This window comes from Tupaia chinensis, unplaced genomic scaffold (genome assembly GCF_000334495.1).
Source record: "Tupaia chinensis unplaced genomic scaffold, TupChi_1.0 Scaffold143894_1, whole genome shotgun sequence".
Lineage (NCBI taxonomy): Eukaryota > Metazoa > Chordata > Mammalia > Scandentia > Tupaiidae > Tupaia > Tupaia belangeri.
In genome coordinates, this window is record NW_006203745.1 from 1177530 (window position 1) to 1204908 (window position 27379).

Genomic DNA, 27379 nt, shown 5'->3' on the forward strand with positions numbered 1-27379 from the left:
CTGATTAGTGGTTTTCTCTTGATTAAATTATGAATTTTTAATACAAGTCCTTCATTTCTCAACAGTAACACATGGCAGAATCATCCCTTGGTGTAGACCAAATGCATTTATGGGTCCCTATCTGGGCATATATGAAACTGTTTTGAACTTCAGGCCTCATGTATGAAAGAGATCCAAAATGCTTAATAAATGCTTCTGTTACAGTTTTGCTCACGTGGTCTCTCTGAGGGGAGACATAATCTCCTTGTTAAGCTGGTGAACAGAAATGGAGACATTGAAGGTGAGTGGCTTGCCCAAGGTTACTATGAGACTCACCATCAAATGACCCAAAAACAGCCCGATGGCTAAACCACTGACTAGACTCTGAATCACAGATATTGCCTCCAAATGTTTTCTATTCCAAATGATTTAGTAACTATGCACATTGTCACTGGGGTGCAATTCTGTTATTTGCTAGCACCGAACACACAAATATATTGATGATTTTATTCTGACTTGTTTAGAACCTTCTTCTCAGTAACTTCATATTTCATGTGATGCTCAGGGAAATCTGGGTTGGATGTTTAATCTACCTATGAGTAGTTGAAACTCACAACAACTTTTTTCCCTCTGATTCTTTTGTTCTATTAGGTTGTCAGGAAAGTCATGATGCATTTTTCTATTTTTCTGTGCAAAAATGTGTCATGAATTTCCTTATGACCTAATAGGTATTAGAATGCCATGTACCCAGAATAGATGCCACATAAAAGGAAGAATTTTCACAGTAATTTAGGGTGAGTTGTTATATGCTTTTTACTAACATGGGTTTTTTTGTTTGTTTGTTTGTTTGTTTTGGAGAGGTTTTCGCTATAGGGTGCGTGCACTCGCCAGACAGACAGGGAGAGACAGAGAGACAGCAAGAAATCACCCCCCAGGGGGGATGGTCACACTGCAATCCCTTCTCCTCCATTCTCCTCTCGGGATCTTGGGCACGCACGCACACGTGCCCGGCGTGAGTTTTAAGCCACCGGGTCCGGGACGCGAACTGCGGTCGACTACGTGGGAGTCCAGTGACATAGCCATTACGCTAACTGCTGGTTCCCCTAACATGGGTTTTGATCTTAACTGGAGATCTTTTACTGGACTTGGGCTCTTTACAAGAGCACTAGCCTTTGGCAGAGAATCACCTACATGCAGTGATTTCGAAGAGGGTTGGGCCTGAAGAAGCTTCATTTGTCATGCTATGGCCCAGATCACCCCATGCTTGGTATCCTGAAGTTTAATTGGAAGGAGATAAGTTTGGCTAAGTTAGGAAACAGCACTGATTGACTCTGAATTATTATTATAGTTTAGTATTTATCTCCCTGTATCCATCCTTGGTCCTAGCAGTTTATAGTCTACCTTCCAGCCAATGTGATCTTCCTAAAATAAAGTCTTCCTAAGCAAGTCTCCTGGTTAAATTTTCTTGCAGTTGCATGCTATATATTAGGTCATCGGGAAAATCATGATATATTTTAGCATAAAAAAACATAGAAAAATGTCATGACTTTCCTGACAACCTAATATTATCAAATTAATGCTAGGTTATGCTTCAGGAGCAAATTAACTCAAAATCTCAGTGACTTAACAAAGCAAAGGCATCAGTCTTACTCATTCTACTTGTCTCCTGTGGTTCAAAAGGGTAGGCTAGTATTCAGCCTCACACAGTCACTCAAGGATCCAGGCTGGGAGAAGCTTTACCAACTGAGCATTGCTGGTTACTGCAGCAAGGGTAAAGAACACATAGGGACCAGCAGATAGCATATAAATGGTTACATCACTGGACTCCCACATAATTAGCTATGGTTCGAGTCCCAGACCTGGTGGCTTTAAACTCACATTGGATGGGTGTGTGTGAGTGTTTGCCCAAGATCCTAGGAGGAGTATGGAGGAAAAGGGATTACAATGTAGCCATACCCTTTGGGGGGCAATTTATTGCTTTCTGCCTCTCTGTTTCTCTGGCAAGCACATGCCCCCTGTAACAAAAATCTGTCTTAAAAAAAAAAAAAAAAAAAAAAAAAACCACAAAGATGCCACAAGGGCTTTTCTCTGATTTGTACAAAAAGTGACATGTTTCCCTTTTACTCATAGCCCTTGGCCCAAACCAGTCATATAATACTATTAATCCCTTTTAATTCCAAAGTGTGTAAAATGTAGCCATGCATTCACAAGGAGAGGAAAACAGATATTAGTGGACACTGGATTAGTTTATCACATTCTCCATTGCCTTTGTCATAGAAGTTTTTTTTTTTAATAATCTGGCCTTTGCTTTAATCATGACTACTCCCTGCCCCCTCTTCCTGACTTTGCCATCCCCTTTTCTCATTTCAATCCAGTCATAAGGAACTTCTTACAGTTTCCAGGATGTGCTGTGCTCTCTCTCAAAGATCTGTGTCTACTTATACTGTTTCTTTTGCCTAAAGCACCTTCCTAACTCATTTGTACAATTTTTAAAAGAATTAATTTCCACATGTGCTCACTAGAGAGAAAGAGCGAGAGGGAAAGTGAGAAAGCCAGCTGCTAGGTCCAGGACTCAAACCATGATTGGCCATGTGGGAAACCAGCACCTTAACTACCATGCCACTTGCTGACCCCTGCATTTTTTTAAAAGAATTATTTATTTTATTTATTATTATTACTATCTACTAATTTGCCATAGGACACCTGCACTCACCAGAGAGAGAAAGAGACAGAGGGAAAATGAGAAAACAAGCCATAAGGTCCAGGACTTGAACCATGGTTAGCTGTCTCAGAGTCCAGCACCCTAACTTCTATGCCACCTGCTGGCCCTGTCATTTGTACTCTTTGTGATACAGTTCTAGAATTTTTTCTTCTGAGGGAAGATTTTTCCTCAGTATAGTTTATTTAGCTGTTCTCTTGATCTTGTAACACCCTGTTTTTAACATCTGTGCACATCTTACAATTCAGGGCTCTGATTGTATATTGACTCACTTATTCTTCCTCCTAGATTCTCAAGCAATGTCTTATAAGCAGTGACCATGATGTACTTAGTATGAATTCTGAATATTGAACACTTGGCACATAGTAGGTGCTTAGTACATATTGTTGAGTGAATAAGTGAACCACAGACTTTATACCTTTGTTAGGTCAAAATGGAGGTTAGATTGGAATCTGGGAAATTAAAAAAAGATTTGTATAAAAATAATAATTAATACCTTTTAGAATGTTTATATTCATACAATTGATTAATCTCTTTTGAGAGGAATTTTTAATATTTATCTTAGATAAAATTAATTCTATAAAAATGGTGATAACAGATTTTATTCTTTCCCTCAAGAATAATCTCTCTCTCTCTCTCTCTCTTTTTTTTGAGAGAGATTTTTGCTATAGGGCACAAGTACTTGCTGGAGAGACAGAGACAAAAAGTGAGAACTCACCCCATGGGGGATGGCCATGCCACAATCCCTTCTTCTTTATTATCCTCTTGAGATTTTGGGCAGGCATGCACACATACACCCAGCATGAATTTTAAGCCACCGGGCCCAGGACTCAAACTGCAGTCAACTTTGTAGGAGTCCAACAATGTAACCATTATGTCATCAGCTGGTCCCAGGAACAATCTCTTTTAAGATCAGTTTACAATTTCGATGTTCTTCATATCAGTGTTTTCTTTTCTTTTCCTTTTTTTTTTTTTTTAAAGATTTTTTGCCATAGAGTGTATGTGTTCATGGGGGCAGGGGTGGTGAGACAAAGAAAGGGGAAGTGAGAAATTATTCTCCACTCCAGCGATATGGCCACACTACAATCCCTTCTTTTCCATTCTCATCCTGTGATTTTGGGTTTGTAAGCATATATGCACCTGGAGTGATTTTTAAACCACCAGATTTGGGACTCAAACTGTGGGTGGCCATGTGGAAGTCTAGTGCCTTAACCACCACACCATCCGCTAACCCCACATCAGTGTTTTCAATTTGTATAATTGTTTATATGAATATAGTTTACTCAAACACATGATCACACTTGAGGCCAGGGCATATGTAATTTGCCATTTTTCTTGACATTCTTGAGGAAATTTCATGTTACTGATTATTCTGACCCTTTGTGTGAGATCCTTTTTGCCTCTGTTATGGGTTATATCTACCCAAAGCTATGATAAAGTCCTAATCCCCTGCTCCTAAGAATGTGACCTTATTTGAAAATAGGATCTTTAAAGATGTAATCCAGTTAAGATGAAGTCCTAGTTACTTAAGTCAGGCCCCAATCCAACAGGTGTAGTGTCCTTAGGAGAAGAAGAGAAGAGACATACGCACGCAGGAAGAATACCAGATGAATAAAAACAGATTGGAAAGATGAAGCTATGAGTGAAAAATTGTTGCCTGCTACCAGAAACTAGGAAAAGGACGGATGAATTCTACCCAGTGTTTCAGAGGTTACTGTATTACCCAATGTTATTGGGACTTTGATCTTGGATTTCTTGCCTTCAGAACTGTGAAAGAATAAATTTCTGTTGTTTTAAGTTGTCCATTTTGTGGAACTTTGCATGGCAGCTCTAGGAAACTAATGCAGCCTCTTGAAATACTTTTCCTATGATACATATTAGTACTCAAGTCCAGGCTTGCCGGCTAGCATGAAAAAACAAAGCAACTTTGAGCATCAATAAAAGTTTGATTCTACCTTTCTTTTCAAAAGAAAAAAGTCTGGAATGGAAATGTGTAAAAATAAAAGAGAAAAAAACACAAATAGTGACCCATTTCCTCATAAACATTCTTAAATCTGAGTCTACTTTTGTCAGTGTAGCTTTGGGTATACTGAGGCTGAGAAGAGGCAGCAATCCTTCTGCTAGACTGAAGAAAATTTATGGGAGACCAGGAGAACTAAGTGGTTGAAATTTTGCTGGATTTGGTAACTGATAACTCAAGTGCTTATTCTCTTGTGTGACTTTCTGTGTTATACAGGCTGGAAAGTTAAAAATACATTTCTAAGAAACCATCACAGATGGGATTCTAGAGGAAAATTATGTCCTAACAGTAGCGTGCACTCAAGAAAGATTTGGAAGTCAAGCAACAAGCATATTCCTAGTGCTTCTTCAGCTGGAAAGCAAGTTGTGAAGACTTGAGTGTTAGGAGGCAGATACTATACCCTGGTTGAGTATTTCAGAGTATAGTTATTAACTTGTAGGTGTCAAGAGAGTTATTCAGGTGGTGGTAACAACTCTTTTTTCTGGATGGAGCTTTAGTGTTGTGTTCCTAACTTCAAAATTTCCAGCGGTATCACCCTGACTCCTGATTCTTCAGCTTTTACTAGAGATTTGTAAGCTTATGATTCCCTGAATTAAATTCCAATCTGTTAAAAATGCTCAATCTGTTTCTTTACCTAAATTTTTGACTGATGGGAATTTGTGTTGCTTCTTTGACTTGGTTGGGATTAAAGGCAGTAACATATTTGGTACTACTGGAAAATTGGATCTTGGTAGTCAGTGGCACACAGGAAGAGTTTCTTAAATTATTGCATGGCATCCCCAGGAGTAGAGTACTGTAAAATGCAAGAGTTTGACAGACTGAAGGGCTTCTGTGACAGATGTTTATGGTAAAAACAAATAATACAAAGACTGGAGTGATACTGCTGTGATCAGAAACCCTCCATAGGTAATACAAAAAGAATCTCTTATCCCTTAAAGTTGCAGGATTGATATAACCTAATTTTGATCTTATGGGTTGTTAAATTACATGTTGAATTTACAGTCTTACCAGGTTTGTGTGCACATGTGTATGTTTATGTGTGTGTGTGTGTGTGTGTGTGTGTGTCTGAATTTTGAACATTGATTAATTGAGAAATACTGGATACTAAGAGTTGGAATGGAGGCATTCCAGTGACCTAAAATGAGTTTAAGTAGACTGGTCAACCAAACTGCTCTGAGCCTTTCCTGCCACCAGAAGTAGCCTCTTCTTCCTTTTAGTGGGACTAGTCTCTATTTATTAGAAAACTTATGACTTCCGAAATATTTACCTTAAAAGGGCACCAGTCAAGTCCTTTTGGCTGGAACCACCATCTTTCAGTAATTAACCAAAATGATGAACGCAAAGCAAAGGAGGAGAGGCACCTGATATGTGTTGTTCGCTAGGCCTTTTAGAAAACATGGGGTTGCGGGGCTGGCAGGTGGCGTGGTGGTGAGGTGTTGGACTCCCACATGGCTGATCACGGTTCAAGTCTTGGACCTGGCGGCTTGCTCTCTCTCACTTTCTCTCTTCTTCTCTCTCCTTCTCTCATCAAATTAAAAAATTATAAATAAAATTAAATAAATAAAAAAAAGAAAACATGGAGTTGTTCCTTTGGCAACATATGTGCAAATCTATAAGAAAGGTGATATTGTAGACGTTAAGGGAATGGGTACTGTTCTAAAAGGAATGCCCACAAATGTTACCATGGCAAAACTGAAAGAGTCTACAATGTTACCCAGCATGCTGTTGGCATTGTTGTGAGCAAACAAGTTAGGAGCAAGATTCTTGCCAAGAGAATCAATGTGCATATTGAGCATATCAAACATCCTAAGAGCAGAGATAGCTTCCTAAAACATGTGAAGGAAAATGACCAGAAAAAGAAAGAAGCCAAAGAGAAAAGTACCTACGTTCAATTAAAGCGCCAGCCTGCTCCACCCAGAGAAGCACAATTTGTGAGAACCAATGGAAAGGAGCCTGAGCTACTGGAACCTATTCCCTATGAATTTATGGCATGATGGGTGTTAAAAATAAACTAATCTGTGGTCTATAAAATAATAAAAAGGGCACCAGTCAATATAGTGGGGAAAAAGAAAATCTCTTTAGCAAACAGTGCTGGAAATATTGGAGATCTACCTGCAGAAAGATGAAACTGGACCCCTATTTCTCACCATTAACAAAAATTAACTCGGAATGTATCAAAGATCTAAGCCTAAGGTCTCAAACTACAAAACTAGTGGTAGATAACACTGGAGAAACTCTTGGAGACATTGGAGTAGGCAACGACTTCTAAATAAGACCCATAAAACACAGGTAATAATTCCAAAATAGACAAGTGAGATTATATCAGGTTAAAAATCTTCTGCACAGCAAAAGGAACAATAATTAGAGTGAATTGGCAACCTTGGAATGGGAGAATATATTTGTAAACTATGCCTCAACTAAGGGACTGATAACCAGAATATACAGGGAATGCAAGTGGCTTACCTGGAAAAAAATCAAACCAATTAACAGATAGATAAATGAGCTGAATAGACAATTTTCTAAGGAAGACATATGAACGACCAGAAAAAGTATATGGAAAAAATTGTCAACCTCCTTATCATAAGGCAGTTGTAAATCAAAACCACAATGAAATTCCACCTCACTCCAGTCAGAATGGCTAAGATAAAAAAAAAAAAGTGCTGGTGAGGCTGTGGTGAAAAGGAAACTCCTACACTGTTGGTGGGAATGCAAATTAGTACAGCCACTGTGGAGAACAATATGGAAGTTCCTCAAAGACCTACAGATAGAACTACCATATGATCCAGCAGTTCTGCTCCTGGGTATCTACCCAAAGGATAGGAATACACTCAGTTGGAAAAGTGCTTGTCCATCCATATTTATTGCGACATTATTCACAATAGTTAAGACATGAACCCAACCCAAATGTCCATGAACATATGAATGGATTGAAAAAGTGTGGCACATATACACTATGGAATACTACTCAGCTATAAAGAAACTACGAGACCCTGGCATTTGATAGAAAGTGAATGACTATAGAAGGGCAATGTGAGAAGACAACTATCTACAAACCAAGTTAAGTGAAGCAAGCTAGACTATGAAAGAAAGGCATGATTTGTGCCCCACTTAATATATACTGAATATCTGCATTCTATGGCTGAAACTGAATGATTGGAAGATATAAAAACATCAAGAACAATTGCAGATACTAGAGACAGTGATAAGGGTGGAAATGGAAGAGGGGGAAAGGAAGGGAATCAAGGGGAAAAGAAAGAAGCAAAATATTTAAGGGACACAAAAATGAAAAATTACCTGTTGAGCATAATATGTTTGGGAAAATTCACTTTGCAAACTATAATTACATACAGAAATTTCATATATATGAATGTGAAAGGACATGTTAACTTGCTTTATGTTGTATCCTTACTATTCTAACATAAATCAATCTCAGCATATCCTGGGACAAGGATAACATTCCTCTAGCAGAAAAAGCTTATAAAAAGAATTGCTAAATATAAGTAGAAATTTGTAAAACATATATAAGAATGGATGCTAGGTGTGCTAGACCAGAGAGGAAGAAATGTATCTTTGAATAGTGGTGATTTTAAGGCTATGAGTAGACTTACAAAATATTATACATTTCAGATACCAACTCAATGAGATAGGAATTGTTCTAAAAACTTGCAAATAGGGAACCAGCAGTTAGCGTAATAGCTATGTCGCTGGACTCCCACATAGTCGACTGCGGTTCACGTCCCAGACCCGGTGGCTTAGAACTCACGCTGGGCGCATGTGCGTGCGTGCCCAAGATCCCGAGAGGAGAATGGAGGAGAAGGGATTGCGGTGTGACCATCCCCTCTGGGGGGTGATTTCTCGCTTTCTGTCTCTATGTCTCTCTCTGTCTGGTGAGCGCATGCGCCCAATAGCGGAAAAACAAAAACAAAAACAAAAACCCAAAAAAACCAAAAAAAAAAACCTCTCAACAAACAAACAAACAAAAAAAAACTTGCAAATAGCCATTAGTGCTACTGCAACATACAGGCATAAGGGATCACTAACTCCTCCCTTGGTGTAATTAAAGGGTTGAGGTTTGTTATAGACTGAATGTTTGCATTCCTTCAAAATTCCCATGTTAAAACTCTAACTCCAAAGTGGCCATATTTAAAGATGGGACCTTTAAGAATCTAATTAGGTTAAGTAAGGTCATAAAGGTGGGGCCCTGATCCAATAGTTTTAGTGTCCTAATAAGATAATTCACCTGCCCTCTCTCTGCCTTCATGTGCATGCACTGCGCAAAGGCAATGTGAGAAGGCAGCTCCAGCATATGAAAACAAATTCCTGTTGTTTAAGCCACCTAGTGGATGGTACTTCATTACAGCATTCTGAGTCAGCTAATAAAGGGTCAAGCCTTGCTATTGCGGTAGTATGACAGGATGGGCCACTGGTCCTAAATGGCAACTTAACATTTTATCTGAATTGATAATCAGTTTTTAGTTTCTTTCTTTCTTCCATGAGCAAGTAAGAGAGACAGACAGCACTCCCAACAGGGTCCAGACACTGAAATCCATCCCAGCCTTCTGCCAGTCCTGGATCATGGGCACACATACATGACCTGTATACACAGTGAGGCACCCAGACTTGAACTGTGACCCTTCCCATATGATATTGTCTTATGGAGCATTGTGTTTTAGCGCTGTGCTACCATCTGGCCCCCTGTGTGGATATTCCTAATGTTCTTGACTGTAGCCATTTTCTGTGCAACATTACAGAGGCCATCCTATTCACAGAATCAATCTTAAGAAAGTTAGCCATCTTTTATTTGTTTGATTAAGACTAGAGCTCAGTGCTAGTAAACACCAAATTAAGTTGGCTTGCTAGGTATCTTTGGAACAAGAAATGTAAAGATTTAATGTGATGAGTGTGTTGTAATGTCACTGATTTCTTCCTTCTGTGGCTTCTCAAGGGCCTCAGAAGAAGTTCTCTTTACAAAGAAAATGAGAAGTATATTAACGTGACTTTTTTTTTTTAATTGAGATTTTTGTTATAGAGCATGTATGCTTGATAGAGACACAGAGAAAGACAGAGAGGGAAAGGGAGAAATCACACCCCCCCCAATAGGGGATGGTCATGCTATAATCCCTTCTCCTCTTGGGATTTTGGGCACACTTGCACATATGCCCAGTGTGAGTTTCATTTTCCAGGCCTGGGACTTGAACCATGGCCAGCCATGTGGGAATCCAGTACCACCACTTCACCATTCGCTGGCCCCTGATGTCACATTCTTAAAGACTGCATTAGTGACGACCAGCAGACAGTGTAGTGGTTAAGCTGCTGTACTCACACGTAGTCGACTCTGGTTTGAGTCCCAGACCCAAGAAGCTTAAAACTCATGCCAGATGCATGTGTATGTGTGTCCAAAATGAAGACCATGAGAGAAGAATGGTGAAGGGATTGCAGCATAGCCTTCCCCCCTCGCCCCCCTGGGGAGGTGATTTATTGCTTTCTGTTTGTCTCTCTAGGGAGCACATGCACCCTAAAACAAAAATCTCTCTTCCAAAAAAAGAAAAAAATAGTGCATTAGTGAATGTATTGGTTTGCTGAGCTGGCATAATAAAATACTACATTAGGTGACTTTAACTTAAAATTTTACTTTCTTATAATACTGGAGGCTAGAAATTAAATATTTTGTCTTTGGTTCCTTCTGAGGTCTCTATGCTTGACTTGCAGATGGCTGCTTTTTCTCTGGATCCTCATATGATCTTTCCTCTGTGGCATGAATCCTTGGTGTTTCCTTGTGTGTTCAAAGTTCTTATTATGAGGACCCCAGCCAGATTGTATCAGGGCCAATTTGAAAGCCTCATTTTAATTTTATCATCTCTTTAAAGGCTCTATCTCAAAATATAGTCATGTTCTGAGGTACTGGGGGTTAGAGTTTTGACTTATTAACTAGGAAGAAAACATAATTCAGCCCAGAACAGGGCATATCCTCTGTAAACTGGGGTTAAAGATGAAAGATGCTGATATTAAAATAGATGTGACAGGATCCGGGAGAGTCAGAATTCAAGTGATCACTGGCAAAAGCAAGATCTTTGTTATGCTAACAGGTAGTAAAGCAAGGATAGGAATCAGATGATTTGACTGCTGGGAGCTTTGGGGATAACTGACTATGGTTTCCATGTTGAATCAAATGGATGACTGTTAGAGTCCTATTCAATCTTCCTAACTAAATCAAATCAAATCAAATCAAATCAAATCTTAATAGTTAGGCCTGGTGAATGGAAATTGACTTAAGGTTACTGGATGTAGAGTCAAGTCTCCTCATCCAAACCTCAGATGTGAAAGAATTTCCATACTCACAGCCTCTTAACTCAAGAGGTGGCTGTCTTTTGGAAAAGTGCTTGCAATGCTCCAATAAGTTCATAAGTCTCTTTCTTAGTTTCCCCCAAGTGATTTGCTATTTGCCAAGACAGTTGAATTACTGGAAAAAAGTAAAAAAGCTAGTTCTTTTGAGGATTATTGATCAGTCACTTTAAAATAATAATAATCCCTAGAGATCTCGCTTTCTGTCTCTATGTCTCTCTCTGTCTGGTGAGCGCATGCGCCCTATAGCGGAAAAACAAAAACAAAAACAAAAACCCAAAAAAACCAAAAAAAAAAACCTCTCAACAAACAAACAAACAAAAAAAAACTTGCAAATAGCCATTAGTGCTACTGCAACATACAGGCATAAGGGATCACTAACTCCTCCCTTGGTGTAATTAAAGGGTTGAGGTTTGTTATAGACTGAATGTTTGCATTCCTTCAAAATTCCCATGTTAAAACTCTAACTCCAAAGTGGCCATATTTAAAGATGGGACCTTTAAGAATCTAATTAGGTTAAGTAAGGTCATAAAGGTGGGGCCCTGATCCAATAGTTTTAGTGTCCTAATAAGATAATTCACCTGCCCTCTCTCTGCCTTCATGTGCATGCACTGCGCAAAGGCAATGTGAGAAGGCAGCTCCAGCATATGAAAACAAATTCCTGTTGTTTAAGCCACCTAGTGGATGGTACTTCATTACAGCATTCTGAGTCAGCTAATAAAGGGTCAAGCCTTGCTATTGCGGTAGTATGACAGGATGGGCCACTGGTCCTAAATGGCAACTTAACATTTTATCTGAATTGATAATCAGTTTTTAGTTTCTTTCTTTCTTCCATGAGCAAGTAAGAGAGACAGACAGCACTCCCAACAGGGTCCAGACACTGAAATCCATCCCAGCCTTCTGCCAGTCCTGGATCATGGGCACACATACATGACCTGTATACACAGTGAGGCACCCAGACTTGAACTGTGACCCTTCCCATATGGTATTGTCTTTGGGAGCATTGTGTTTTAGTGCTGTGCTACCATCTGGCCCCCTGCATGGATATTCCTAATGTTCTTGACTGTAGCCATATATTGTCTTATGGAGCATTGTGTTTTAGCGCTGTGCTACCATCTGGCCCCCTGTGTGGATATTCCTAATGTTCTTGACTGTAGCCATTTTCTGTGCAACATTACAGAGGCCATCCTATTCACAGAATCAATCTTAAGAAAGTTAGCCATCTTTTATTTGTTTGATTAAGACTAGAGCTCAGTGCTAGTAAACACCAAATTAAGTTGGCTTGCTAGGTATCTTTGGAACAAGAAATGTAAAGATTTAATGTGATGAGTGTGTTGTAATGTCACTGATTTCTTCCTTCTGTGGCTTCTCAAGGGCCTCAGAAGAAGTTCTCTTTACAAAGAAAATGAGAAGTATATTAACGTGACTTTTTTTTTTTAATTGAGATTTTTGTTATAGAGCATGTATGCTTGATAGAGACACAGAGAAAGACAGAGAGGGAAAGGGAGAAATCACACACACCCACCCCCAATAGGGGATGGTCATGCTATAATCCCTTCTCCTCTTGGGATTTTGGGCACACTTGCACATATGCCCAGTGTGAGTTTCATTTTCCAGGCCTGGGACTTGAACCATGGCCAGCCATGTGGGAATCCAGTACCACCACTTCACCATTCGCTGGCCCCTGATGTCACATTCTTAAAGACTGCATTAGTGACGACCAGCAGACAGTGTAGTGGTTAAGCTGCTGTACTCACACGTAGTCGACTCTGGTTTGAGTCCCAGACCCAAGAAGCTTAAAACTCATGCCAGATGCATGTGTATGTGTGTCCAAAATGAAGACCATGAGAGAAGAATGGTGAAGGGATTGCAGCATAGCCTTCCCCCCTCGCCCCCCTGGGGAGGTGATTTATTGCTTTCTGTTTGTCTCTCTAGGGAGCACATGCACCCTAAAACAAAAATCTCTCTTCCAAAAAAAAAAAAAAATAGTGCATTAGTGAATGTATTGGTTTGCTGAGCTGGCATAATAAAATACTACATTAGGTGACTTTAACTTAAAATTTTACTTTCTTATAATACTGGAGGCTAGAAATTAAATATTTTGTCTTTGGTTCCTTCTGAGGTCTCTATGCTTGACTTGCAGATGGCTGCTTTTTCTCTGGATCCTCATATGATCTTTCCTCTGTGGCATGAATCCTTGGTGTTTCCTTGTGTGTTCAAAGTTCTTATTATGAGGACCCCAGCCAGATTGTATCAGGGCCAATTTGAAAGCCTCATTTTAATTTTATCATCTCTTTAAAGGCTCTATCTCAAAATATAGTCATGTTCTGAGGTACTGGGGGTTAGAGTTTTGACTTATTAACTAGGAAGAAAACATAATTCAGCCCAGAACAGGGCATATCCTCTGTAAACTGGGGTTAAAGATGAAAGATGCTGATATTAAAATAGATGTGACAGGATCCGGGAGAGTCAGAATTCAAGTGATCACTGGCAAAAGCAAGATCTTTGTTATGCTAACAGGTAGTAAAGCAAGGATAGGAATCAGATGATTTGACTGCTGGGAGCTTTGGGGATAACTGACTATGGTTTCCATGTTGAATCAAATGGATGACTGTTAGAGTCCTATTCAATCTTCCTAACTAAATCAAATCAAATCAAATCAAATCAAATCTTATTCGTTAGGCCTGGTGAATGGAAATTGACTTAAGGTTACTGGATGTAGAGTCAAGTCTCCTCATCCAAACCTCAGATGTGAAAGAATTTCCATACTCACAGCCTCTTAACTCAAGAGGTGGCTGTCTTTTGGAAAAGTGCTTGCAATGCTCCAATAAGTTCATAAGTCTCTTTCTTAGTTTCCCCCAAGTGATTTGCTATTTGCCAAGACAGTTGAATTACTGGAAAAAAGTAAAAAAGCTAGTTCTTTTGAGGATTATTGATCAGTCACTTTAAAATAATAATAATCCCTAGAGATCCAGGAAAACACTGTGGTTCTCAGTCCAAGAATGAACTTTATTGAGGATCAAGTGATGAATGGATTAAAAGCTGTTTTGCTATTAAAAGCTAAGTAAGACTATTGGAACTTTTTTTTTTTTTCAAACTAGTAAATTAAAAGCAGTACTGTATCTTTGGAAGAATGAAGAGCAGAGATTAGTGCCACCACCAAAGATAGAATGAGTATGGATCTGTTTTAAGGAGTAATATCACATTAGTTTAAACTTAATCAAATAGTAATTCCAGCAGGTCTCTTTACTAGAACCAGTCAGTACAGTTTCTGGTACCTTGTGTGCAACTGTAGTTCTTGTGAGTACTTTTTCTCTCTTTTCCCTAGAACAGGAGCACCAAAAGCCATTTGCTCTTCACCTACCAAGAATGGGAGTATATATCTTACTTCAGGGGTTGGCTATTTCTCTGGCTCTCTGCTATAATTTACTCATAGGGCATTTCATTATTTTATCACACTGTAGGATACCATATTGGTCTGCTGTATCAATTACATCAAGCTGATAGTACTGATGAACAGAAAGTAGCAGGTATTCTAGATAAGTATATCTAGAATAATCAAGGATGATAGACCCATTTTTTAAAAAAATTCTAATTAATTCAGATCAACAATTTAAAAAATACAAAAACAATTACAAAGGCATGAGAATACCTAATTATTTTACTAGGTTCTGTCAAATATCTATAATATTTTTAAGTACTTACTCTAAATTTCTGTATTCATTGAGAATAATAACAAAGATTTCATAGACCAGCACAGATCTACAGACTACACTTTGAGTTTCAGTACCCTACAGGCCTTTAAAGACCTGTGCTTACAAGATAAGAGATATAGTCTGTGTAAATCTGGGGACTTACCCATTCACTGAAGTTTCTGGGAATCTAGTGGTACGAGGAATGGTAAAAACATCCCCATTCAAAGCAAAAGACAAGTTGATGTATTCTGTAATTATACACACACACACACACACACACACACACACATACACTGCTTAATAGGCTTTTTTGAGTCTAGCAGCGACATATATTTTAAATGGTCCTCTGCAATGATGAAATAATCCCTTTAGACTGCCAGTTTTGAGTGTGGTGCTGGAGGAGTCTGACCTGGTGGGGCCCCAGGATCTGTTTTGAGCCTTTGACCTTTGAGCATAACTTTGGTCAGCTCAGCATGTTGGCAAGCCACTGTTGTACACTCCCCGACCTATGAGCAAAGCTGGGGTTGACTCAGCATGTTGGCAAGGCCTCTTGTTGTATGCTCCAGAGACTGCGGTAGCCTTGCTGGGAAGCAACCCCCCTCTGACTCCCTGATATACTACTATAAAAGAATTACATAGCTCTCTTATACATCCTGAGGATATGATAAGATTTCCCGAAAGCTCCCCGACTGCTCCCCTTTGCCCTGACCACCTACTGTTAATTACAATGCTTTATTCCTGCGGTCACAATAGAGGGTGTATTAAAGTCACATCTAGACAAAAATCTTGACCTTTGGAAGGCCGTTTAAGACATATTTAACATAAGCTTAAAAATAACCTTTTAGGCCGAAACTGGCCCAGGACACTCCCACCCCATGGTAGCTAATGTTCTAACAAAATACATAACAGTGGTGCCACAGGCACAATAAAATGCTTACGTATACTACAAACACACTTTAAAGTTCTTCATTAACTAGTTAGTCACTTTACCACTAGTTAAAAAAGCTGTCCCCACCCTCACTAAGTGAACAATAGCTTCACCCCCTTAAAATAAATAAATATATTAGGATTCTTTAAATTATGTTTTAAATTCCTATAAAATTATATAAGTATCATTCTTTAATTGAGATCCATAAAAACTAATATCAATACTTGAGATTTTCTTTTCTCAGCATCGCACTCAGTAATCACAAGATGGCTATCACCGCATTAGCTGATAATTATCTCTGCTTGATGGAGCTGCTTTCCCAAAACTACATTTCATAAAGACCTGCCTACATTAAACAAACAATTGTGTAACTGCAATAGACCCACCCTTAATCCAACCCTAAATGGAACTTATGTTCCCTATTGTTAAAACTTTATAAGCTGATAATTAGAACACGTAGCCCCTTACCCACTTACTTGCAGGTATTACATTTTCAATAAAAAGGCAGTTGTCATTCTACAGAGAACAATCTCTGGGGGTGTCCGACTGAGGACGTGCACAAAAATGGCATGGAGGCCTCAGTCTTTCCTTCCTGCGCCACCTCCAACGAGATAACCCACCCCCGCTGAGGCTGGACCCCGGCATGGTCCAAAGCAAGAAACAGTTCTTTAGCCATTCCAGGCTGCAATGCAGTTAGCAATTCCAGAAGAATCTTTTCCACTAAACTTTATGACCTAACAATCCAAGGGCCCTAAATGACAGATGATGATTCTGTTTAGAGAAACATCTATAGGCTCCTAGAACTTTGAAGAAATTGTGACCTTTGCTTCAGACAGTGTTCTCCAGAGAAACAAAAATGGTAGGACATGTATGTGTGTGTGTGTGTGTGTGTATATATACATACACATACATCTACAAGATAGATACATTTAATTCAAGAGATTGGTTTACATGATTATGGAAACTGGCAAGTCTCAGATTTGTAGGGCAGACCCACAGGCTGGAAACCCTTGGGTGGGTGGGAGCTGATGCTGCCATACCAGGGTGGAATTTCTTTTCTTCACGGAAAACCTTGGTTTTTCCCCAAAGGGTTTTTCCTTGAGTGGATCACCCACATTATCTAAGATGATCTCCTTTACTTAAGATCAGATGATCTGAGAATGCTAACCATATCTGCAAATTATTATGTTATTGGAAAAGTTGTGATAATTTTTCTGTTTTTCTATGGAAAAACATGTCATGATTTTTTCCCAAAGACCCAATACTTCCACCACAATCCTAGATTAGTATTTGATTGAATAACTAGTCTGTTGCCTAGTCAAATTGACACATAAAACTGACCAGCACACTTTTTAACTGGAAATAACTATTTTCATTCTGCAAATCAGTTCCTGGGTTACTATGGAACCCTGAAGGAGGCTGAATGCCTGATTGAGGGAGACAAATCACCCTGTGATCTGAGATTGCCATCTTGAAATAGATTTTTATCCAACCTACTAAATATTCTAGAAGCCATGAGGTCTTAAGGTGACTGTTTCTATCAAGGAATACGAGAAATAATTCCATGTAACTTGTATATTGGACTTTCTTGCTATTGAGTCAATAAGCAAAGAAAAGGTTAGGTGATGTTAGTTAGGCGACTAGTCTTCACTATCTTGGGATTTTTGGGGATGGTGATACTATAAAAGCATAGAGAAATATTTTTGAAACTCGAATGTGCTTTGCAGTGCCTCCAGTCATGGCCAACCAAATAAGTTAATAAGAAATTGTCACAACCCAACACTGACAGAGTCACTAGTGGTTGAAACATCTTAAGACTGAAGGTTTGCCTATCCTCAACACGTACAAAAAGTTTGTGGAAAAATGGAGTTAGACTGTGGGGTTATTTTGGTCCAAAATTTTTTGAAATACATGCATTTTAAAAAGAATACAGTTTCCATAAACATTCTGAAACCCTTTTGTATGAAACACATGCTAGTGAAGAGTTGGTTAAGAACAAAGGGAGATGAATGGGTAGTTTAAGAAGGAAGTATAACCAGTTTCACAAAAGAGAACTCTAGCCATAAATCTATATCTATGTGTGTGTGATTATATTAATAGACATCCTTTTCCTAGCCCCTTCTTTGCTTTCTTTACAAAAAGTGTGTTGAAGGTAGTATAAGTCTGTACTTCAGTCCCCAGATGATAGAGTATCAGTGTCAAACTGTGATTGTACTATAGCAGAAAGAAACAATACCCAAAGATTAGAGATCAATCCAATGACTGAAAGTCTTTTGTTTCTTCTGGTATACAATATTTGTATTATACTAGGTGCATAGATATAGCAATAGTTCTTATTATTGTCATTTGAAAGTTTAATTTTTACCTCAGCTGTTACATATGGAAATTGAGAAGCCAAAGGGATGGGCTGAACTGTACTAATATCATTCCCAACCCCTTATGTCCACTGACCAGAAAATGGAAAATTTACAACTATATTTTAGAGACTTGTTTGCTTCTAGGATGACAGTGGATGTGATGTTGATGCCTTCTCCCTGTCACAGTTTGTATGGACAGGCAAGACTGTGGAAGCAGGAGGCAGCAGCAAGCCAGACTCAGGGCTCTAGGTGTCATTGGTGGGGACTCAGATATCCAAAGGCAGTGGTAGAGGAGGTGGCTGGATTCAGGCTCCTGAGCCAAGACAGCAGTTTTATGAATGTCTTGAGGCTGTTGTGTAAGGAGCAGCAGCTTGTGGTCTTGTACTGGAACACTAGCAGTAAGCTCTTCAGTTCAGTGGTTCTTATACATACATCACTCTAGTCTGCCAAAGATTTTCTGACAATTTGATTCCTTGTATGTGTCCTTCTGCCTACAATACTTAGGCTAATTTTAATTTCATATACAGAAATCTGTGTATGTGGTAGTATTTCTGGGTCTATATTGTTTTTCCACCAGCTTTCAGAGATACTGAAGAGGCTTTTTAGCTCATTATCTTCCTCCTCAGTTTATTCTAGCAAAGAAAAAAAAAAGAAAAAAGAAAAAAGAAAAAAAGAAAGAAAAGATTACAGAAAAAAGCCCAAACCTACTGCCTTATTCTGTTTGACAATACCATGGTGAAATAGTTTTCTTTAGATTAAGGTTTCATTTTCTGTAGAAATTCAAGGCTATTAAGCCAAAGGTAGCAAGGTATAGAGGGAATAATAATGGCTATAAAACCTAACATTTACTGAGTACTTAATATATTCTAGGCATTACACTAAGCACATTATGTGCATTAGTTAATAATCACAGCAATTCAATCACATAGGATCTTGAATTACTTTCATTTTTATAGGTGAAGAAACAGAAGCTAAAAACTGTGGAATAACTTCCCTGAAATGATACAACCAGTGTGTGCCAGGACCCCCCATCTAGAGTCTGATTCCAGAGCCCACATTCTGACCACAACACTGCTATTTTCAAATCAGAAGATGGGGTCTCTTGCTACTTCCTACGTTTAGCAAGTTACTCATACATTCTTTACCAGGTCTCCACCATGTATGGTAGATATTTTAATATGCTTTTTAAGTTGGGAGTAAACAGTAATTTTTTTGAATGCATGAAGTGAAAGATGATAGCTATAATGGATGGAAGCCACCTTATTACAAAAGTATATAGTACATATTTCCCATCTTTAGTTTCTCAGAAGGGCTACAAATTACTTAAACTGCTAGTTTTTACATACCTCTATGACACTCCTATCTGTTTTCTCTCCTCTTGTTTTAAAGTGTTAAGCATGATTGTCACAACTATTGCATTTTCCAATAAACCATAAATATGATAAAAACAAACAAATGAGAACTTTCTAAGTGAAAATGACTGCATGCTAAAAATTCAGATTATCTTACACACCATTAGATTTTAGTACAAATTCACCAATTATTTGATAGACACTTGTCTAACAGCTTTCATATTATAATTATATATTTATTATTTTAAGCATTATTCATTGCATAAAACTAGGTAATAGAGGAAAAGCCCAAAATGTTATAAGTAGCTGAGTCTTTCTTTGGAATGAATTTTAAAAAGACTAAAATCAAGAACTTTGTAAAGCCTATAAGTCGCCAAATCACTGGCTTTCCTATGTCTTTACTTTTAAACATCTTTCCAATTATTATTTTTTTTTACAGGATTTAGATTTTTATGCACACTAGAATACTATGGTCTTACAAGAACTCACAGTGAGTGAATAAATGTTTTCTTTTTCTATCTCTTCCTAATGAGCTTTGATAGGTACAATTTTACTTATCTCTAACTAGACCAATGATTGATATCATAGATCTTTTCAGATTATAAACTCTCTCATCTCCCCAATTCTTTATATGAAAATTACAAATTCCTTTTTCATTGGCTATATTGTCTTTGTTTCTGAAAATTCATCTTCATTAATGTATGAGATTTGTTATCTGACTTTTAGTCATTTCATTTCTCTCTAAAACTGCATGTCAGAGTAAAGAACATCATTGATAATTTTTAAAAAGAATGATCTATTTAATTTTATTTATTATTGTTATTTTTTAAATTTGCTATAGGACATGTGTGCTCACCAGAAAGAGACAGACAGAGAAAGAGAGAGAGAGAGAGAGAGAGAGAGAGCCAGCCAGCCAGCCACCAGAACTGTAACTGTGGTTGGCCATGTGTGAATCCATCACTTTAACCACCATGCCACCTGCTAGCCCCACATCACTGATAATTTAACATATACTTCCAAAATAACCAGTAGAGTGAATTTCAAAGGTGTACAACATAATGCAACATTCTGTGTTGAAGGTGGTAAATATTTTTATATCCTCGATTTACTTATTGCATACCATATACATACTTTTAAAAACCATACTGTACCCTACAAAAATGTATCATGATTATATGTAAATCAGAAATTACAATAAAAATAATTACAGCAGTAGTGATTTTTAAAAATCCTTTTGATCTTCTGCACATGAAATAGTTTTAAATTATTTTGAACCTTTGTTATGAGGAAAGCTATAGGCAGTTTTGTTACAGTCTATTAAATGTTTTCACACTCTGGCATATGTACCTTTTCTGTGAAACTTAGTGTTTGTGTTTTCCGGAATGGTTTACGTATCAAATTCATGGCTTTTGAGGTTGTGTTGGAGAATGGCACAGTTCATAGGCTTGTGGAAAAACAGAAGTTTCTGAAGCTTCAATTGTCTAACATGACACCCTGTGTGATGCCAAAATTCAATTATGAGAGGTTTCTGGCAGTTCTGTTTTGCCGCCATATTACTGGTTTGGCAGCTGAAATACCAATCATGAGATCTTCATGGCTAAAAACAGAAAACAACTAGTGTGCCATCTCAGTCTGTGTTTTTGGCACATAGGCAGAGACTTCAAAAAGTTCATGGAAAGTAGAATTAATGTACATTTTCAAAAAAAAATCAAATCCATCCATGGTTTTCCCATAATATGCATTTTTCCAGAAACCTATTCTTTTTTCATTCCTTTTTGTCATAATAGTGGCTGAAATAAAGCTATAAGAATAAAAGAGGTGTGTTTTACATGAGCCACTTTCCTATCACTGCATTTCTTTGACTTTTGGGGTAGTTATTACCACTCTTAGTGCTATCCTTTCACTTTATGGACACAATTATTTGAGAAATTGACATGAAGAAAGAGAATTGGATAAGGTCCTTTTATATATTTTTTTCTTTAATATATGGCCTAGTTGTATTTGAACTATCATACCACGGAGAGGTAGGTTTTGACATTGGTATGGAATCAGAATGTTTCATCTATTTTCAAGGAGAAAAATGTCTATTCCAGGGAAAAGATCATTTGTTTCAATTAGATACCATGGGAGAACCACTTTGTGTATATATAAATATTATCTTTCATCCTTTAAATGTTGCTTGAATTTTTACCATTCCAAACAGAAAATAAATTCAATCTTTATTGTATTGGCAGGCAAAATGGCAGCCAGGAATTGGCACAGAGGATGAAAGAACAGAACTTTCCGTGATCACATGAAATACATTGAGGCAACAGCCTGGATGTAGGGGAGGCAGGGCCTTGAATTCAGTGTGGGAGAGGAGAGCCAGAAGCAGGTGAGCAGGAGATAGGATAGGTCGAGGTCAGTTGATGTGTAAATATGGAGACAGAGCAGTGGAGAGAAAGTACTAAAATGTTGGACATTTAAGATTTTTAAGAATAGTGAAGTCTTTTAGCCTCTGTGTCTGGATTATTGCGGTGGTCTTTGACTGAACATTTCTTGGAGGCATGTCAAACACTAAATATCTGTGTCTTCCTAAAATTTAGGGGGCAAATATCAAGATCTAAAAGAAAGTCTCAAAGATTTTATTCCACTTCCCCAGGAAGGTACAGGATGATAAAGGGAAAATACTATAGAAATTTTGCTTTTTAGTCAAAGAAATTGTCTTATTTTTTGCCTTCCTTCACTTAAGCTCTTTTTATACATTTGAGAGGGCTGGAGTGCTAATATTTGCAAAATCTTTTTTCAGCCATCTTGTGATTTCCATGTAGTTGATTTAGTACCTGGCTTGGAAAGTGAGGGTACTGGACATCTATTATTTTGTTTTTGATTTTCTGGGCCTCAGATAAAGTGAACAGAGATAAATCTCCGTTTTGACTTAAAGTTTTGCTAGTGTTTAAATTTTCTTCAACTTTTTTTAAAAAAAGAATTATTTAACTTTATTAATTAATTTATTTATTTTAATTTGAGCAGAGAGGGAGGGAGAGAGAGAGAGAGAGAGGAAAATGAAAAAGCAAGCCACCAGGTCTGGGACTTGAACCACAGTTGGCCATGTGGGAGTCCAGTGTCCTTAACTACCACACCACCTGGTGTCCCAACCTTTTAAAATAGTTTTTTAAAAGACTTTTTTCTAAGCAAAAGTCTATTTTTAACTCATTAAAACAGAATTATATTGTTAGTTATTATCTTTCTTTTTGAGTTTATTTACTGCTTTCATATGTGAGAGAAAGAAAGAAAAAAGAAAGAATGAGAAACAACCATTCTCAATAGAGTCTCAAGCAGTGATCCCACTCTCTACCCAGCTTTCCAGGCAGCCAGGACCATGGGTACATGTGCTCATACCAGGCATCTACAGTTTGACCTGGGAACCTGACCTCTGTCTTCATTTGGCTCCCAGCATTGGAGAGCTTTGTGCTACCACTGTGCCCCTGTAGCTGGACTAGTTATGTCCTTTTATAAAGCAATCTCTCTTATTCTACTCCATCTTTCTAGATTCAGCTATTTAATTGTAACTAAATAACTCAGACTTGGTTAATTTTGGAATTGGCTTAGCAATTGAAGATCTCTACCTCCAGTTATTACACTGATTAAGAGTAATGAGATTAATGGCATATTTCTACAATTGCAGTGCCGACAAAAGTCCCTTTGGCAATAGAAAAAGAAACAATGCAAAAATAAATAAGAATAGAAATTTTGAATCAATTAAGTAATCTGGATTTGTTCTTTGCTAGTATTGGCTCTTTTTCAGCTTTTTTTTTTCTATTTGGATTATATTTGTGTCAGATTTTTGTCTTCTGTAAATTGTAATTGACTTCTCTTTGCTGGCAATATAATTCTTATTCTCACTTTTATACACAAAAAGCATAACAATTGTGCAGGTTTCAGTTGAGAACCTCAGATGTGCTTTGGATTGGTTTTCTCAGTACTTTGTAGATGATATCTATTTTTTAAACATAATTTTTTTTTTTTTTTTGGAGAGGTTTTTTCGCTATAGGGCGCGTGCGCTCGCCAGACAGACAGAGAGAGACATAGAGACAGAAAGCGAGAAATCACCCCCCAGGGGGGGTGGTCACGCCGCAATCCCTTCTCCTCCATTCTCCTCTCGGGATCTTGGGCACGTACGCACACGCGCCCGGCGTGAGTTTTAAGCCACCGGGTCCGGGACGCGAACCACGGTCGACTACGTGGGAGTCCAGCGACATAGCCATTACGCTAACTGCTGGTTCCCTAAACATAATTTTAATTGGCATATAATAGTTCATATTCATGGGGTGCAGTGTGATTTTTTTCAGTACATGAGCCCAATGTATTAATGATCAAATCAGGGTAATTAACGTATTCATACCTTAAAAATGTATTATTTATATTGTGTTTGGAATCCTCTCTTATAGCTATTTTCAAATACACATGGATCGTCATCAACTGTCATCAATCTACTGTGCTAAAGCACCCTAGAACTCATTCCACCTATCTACTTGCTGCTTTTCATCTGTTACCAATGTTCTCTTTATCCCTCTCACCTCCTTCTCCCACCCCAGCTCCCTGTATCCACTATTTCATTCTACTTTTATGTAATCACATCTTTTAGCTTCCACAGAGATACCACATCTATTTTTTTTTTGGTTTATGTATTTATTCATTTAGTGATTGAGTGAGTGAATGAGTGAGCAAGAGCGAGATATACAGAGAGAGAGGACAGAGAGAGGAAGACTCTCCAACAGGGTCCTGATGCCGCAGTCCATCCCCAGCTTCAGCCAGCCCTGGATCATAGGCATGTGCTTGGGACACTCACAGAGATCTTCAGTGTGGACCTGGAGCCCTCCTACGTGGGCCTGCTTGCAGAGCATCAGTTTTTACTGCTAAAGTACCACCCAGCCTAAGAATATATTTATGTATGATTTTTATTATTTGTTTTAGAAGACCTTTCTGCTTGAGTGCTCTAGACAAAGATTCTCAACATGCTGTTTTAATAAAGTATTATTTTTTAGTATGAATTAATGCCTGCTAAAAATACCTGTTTATCATAGACAATACAGAAAATATAAAAGATAAAGCAAAATCAGTTGACATTCAATCACACAGAGATAACCACAGTATCATTTTGAGTGTATTTTCATCCACTAATCTTTTTTTTTTTTTTTAAGTTTTTGCCATAGATCATGTGTGCTCACAGGAGAGAGTGACAGAGATAGTGAAAGGGAAAGTGAGAAATCACCCCCCAGAGGGAATGGCCATGACACACTCGCTACTCCTCCATTTTCCTCTTGGGATCTTCGGCACACATACATATATGCCTAGTGTGATTTTCAAGCTACTGGGTCTGGGACTTGAACCATAGTTAATCATGTGGGAGTCCAGTGATATAACCAGTATACCATCTGCTGGCCCTCTTTTCTAGTAATCTTTATGTGCATGTTTAATAGGAGTATTTGTGTGGTATGACTTGACTCCTTTCTGTTCTATTTCATTTTGTGGCTCACAGGTCTGGATACTGTTAAATGTGATGATTATAGGTATCCTCGTTTGGCTTCCTAGTTTAATAGAAATACCTTTCCAAAGTGCTCAGTAGAGTATTAGTAGGTGATACTTGTGTCAAGTGTTTCCGTTCAAGTACGTAAGAGAAGCACAAGGTTAAATAAAGTTTGTTTTTCTGTAACTGCAGGAATTTCTAGGTCCTTGAATATGCTTATATATATATATAAGTTGTGACATGCAGAAGGAGGGTTTACTGCGTTCAGATTTTCCAAATTTATGTGAATGGAGAATCTTCGGCAGTACTACTTTTGGGTTTTACTTTTGTGTTAGTTTCCACTGCTATAACAAACTACCATAGACTGGATGACGTATAAGCAACAGAAATTTATTTCTCACAGTTCTGGTGCTGAGAAGTATAAATTCAAGGCACTGGCAGATTTGGTGCCTAGAGAAGGCGCACTTCACTTCTTGTTTCATGATGGACACCTTCATGATGTGTCCTCAACTGGTGAAAAGAGCACCTGGAATCTATTTTATAAGGGCACTAATCCCATTTTTGAGGGCACTACCTCCATGAGATAAGGTGTCGAAAGTCTCACTTCCAGGTACTTTACATTGGAGATGAGGACTTAACAAGCAAATTTGGGGGGACATAAACATTGAGTCTTAGTAACTTTTAAGTATGATTTTGCCCTTGGCTTTAAACAAGTAATATACTTTAAAAATGCTAATGAAGAATGTTGTTTCTAGTTTATGGAGTTGCTTTAAATTTTTAAAACCTGTAATGGGTGTTGAATTCTATTAAATGCATATTTGGCCATCTATTGCAATGATTATATACACGGCTTTCCTACTTTGATCTATATGATATAATATGTTAATAGATGCTTGAATATAAATCCAATTTTATTTTACTAAGCTTATGCTTTCTAAGCCTCGGTTTCTGCATGTATAAACGAAGACAGTAATGATACCTCCCTCAAAGAGATGTTAAAATTGAATAAAAAAATGCATATAATGTGTTTAGCACCATTTCTAGAAAATAGTAAGCTATTATTAGGATGAAAATAGCCTTGGCTACAACCCATAAGCTTTAATAAGTAGCTCTCTTATTTTAATTTTTTTTCTACATGAGGTGTAATTGTTGTTTTAATTTCCTCTTTAAGCCAATAGCTATGTAGGTAGCTGTTTTACATTTTCATTTTGATTAGTAAAATAAGTTATTAATTTCTTGCTCTATGGCACTGTGACCAGTGACTGTGGCTTGAATAGCATTTGCTTTAGGAATTTAATATTCTCCACAATGCAATAGCATATTATTCGTTTTTAAAAAAGTTTTTGTTCCAAATACACTTAGAAAAGTATTTTCTTCTGTAGACTATGGTCTTACCTATATTTACAGTATTAAAATTATTATTAGAATTGTTCTAATTCTCAGTAAGATAATACTTAAGAGCCTATTGTTTTTTGCCTGGAAGTTGATTTGTCAGAAATTATCATTCCTATTTTTTTTTTCTTTGCAATATGATAAGTACCCTCTTCAGAAAGAGACAGAGAGACACACAGAGAGAGATGGAAAGTGAGAAATCACCCCGGGCGGGGGCGGGGGCGAGGGCGGGGGCGGCCACAACACAATTCCTTCACCTCCATGCCCAGTGTGATTTTTTTAAGCCACTGGGTCCAGGACTTGAACCACAGAGTTGGCTATGTGAGATCCAGTGCCTTAACCTCCAGTTACCTGTTGGCCCCCTACTTTTCTTTTTCTTTGTATTTATCTTTTTTTATATTTATAAGTTTAAACTTCACATTTGACACAGTTAACACTTAATGGTTTATAGCTATTGTATCTTTGTTGTGGATGATAGCTTTTTATCAACATAAAATAACATCCAACTTAGATTTTCTTTTAAAATTTTTCTATAGGGCATGCACACTCTCCAGAGACAGAGATGGAGAGGGAGGGAAAGTGAGAAATCATCCCCCAGGGGTGATGGCCACATCACAATCCTTCCTCTATTCTCCTTTTGGACTTCGGACATACAAACATATGTGATTTTCAAGCCGCTGAGTCAGGGACTTGAACTGTGCAATTGGCCTTGTGAGATCCATCTGCTTTAACCTCCATGCCAACTGCTTATCCACATCCAACTTTGTTTTTAAATGATCAGTTAGTTTATGTGAACTTTTTTGGAGTATAACTTTTTTTTAGTTTATCTTGTTGGCTACTAACTCTGGAAAAATAAAAAACAAAAACACAATGTTCAGGCAAAAACAGGTTTATTACTTACTGCAGGAAGGAGAATACCACCTTTGGGTGGATTTTTAGGGAGTTTTTGGGCTTGGTTTGAGGTGGAATTTAAATGCAAGAATCTGTATACACCTATGTAAAGTTGTGGTATTAGTTTAAGATTGATGGACACAGAAACATGAGGGTTTTGAATAATTAATGTTTGCTTGATAATAAAGAAGCTTG

At 37.9% G+C, this 27379-nt stretch overlaps 1 pseudogene; it reads right to left on the reverse strand.

Annotated features, from left to right (window-relative positions):
* The window catches only part of LOC102500421 (heat shock protein HSP 90-alpha-like), a 15751-nt pseudogene extending 12732 nt beyond the window's left edge, over positions 1 to 3019 (reverse strand).
* Positions 3020 to 27379: the final 24360 nt, after the last annotated feature.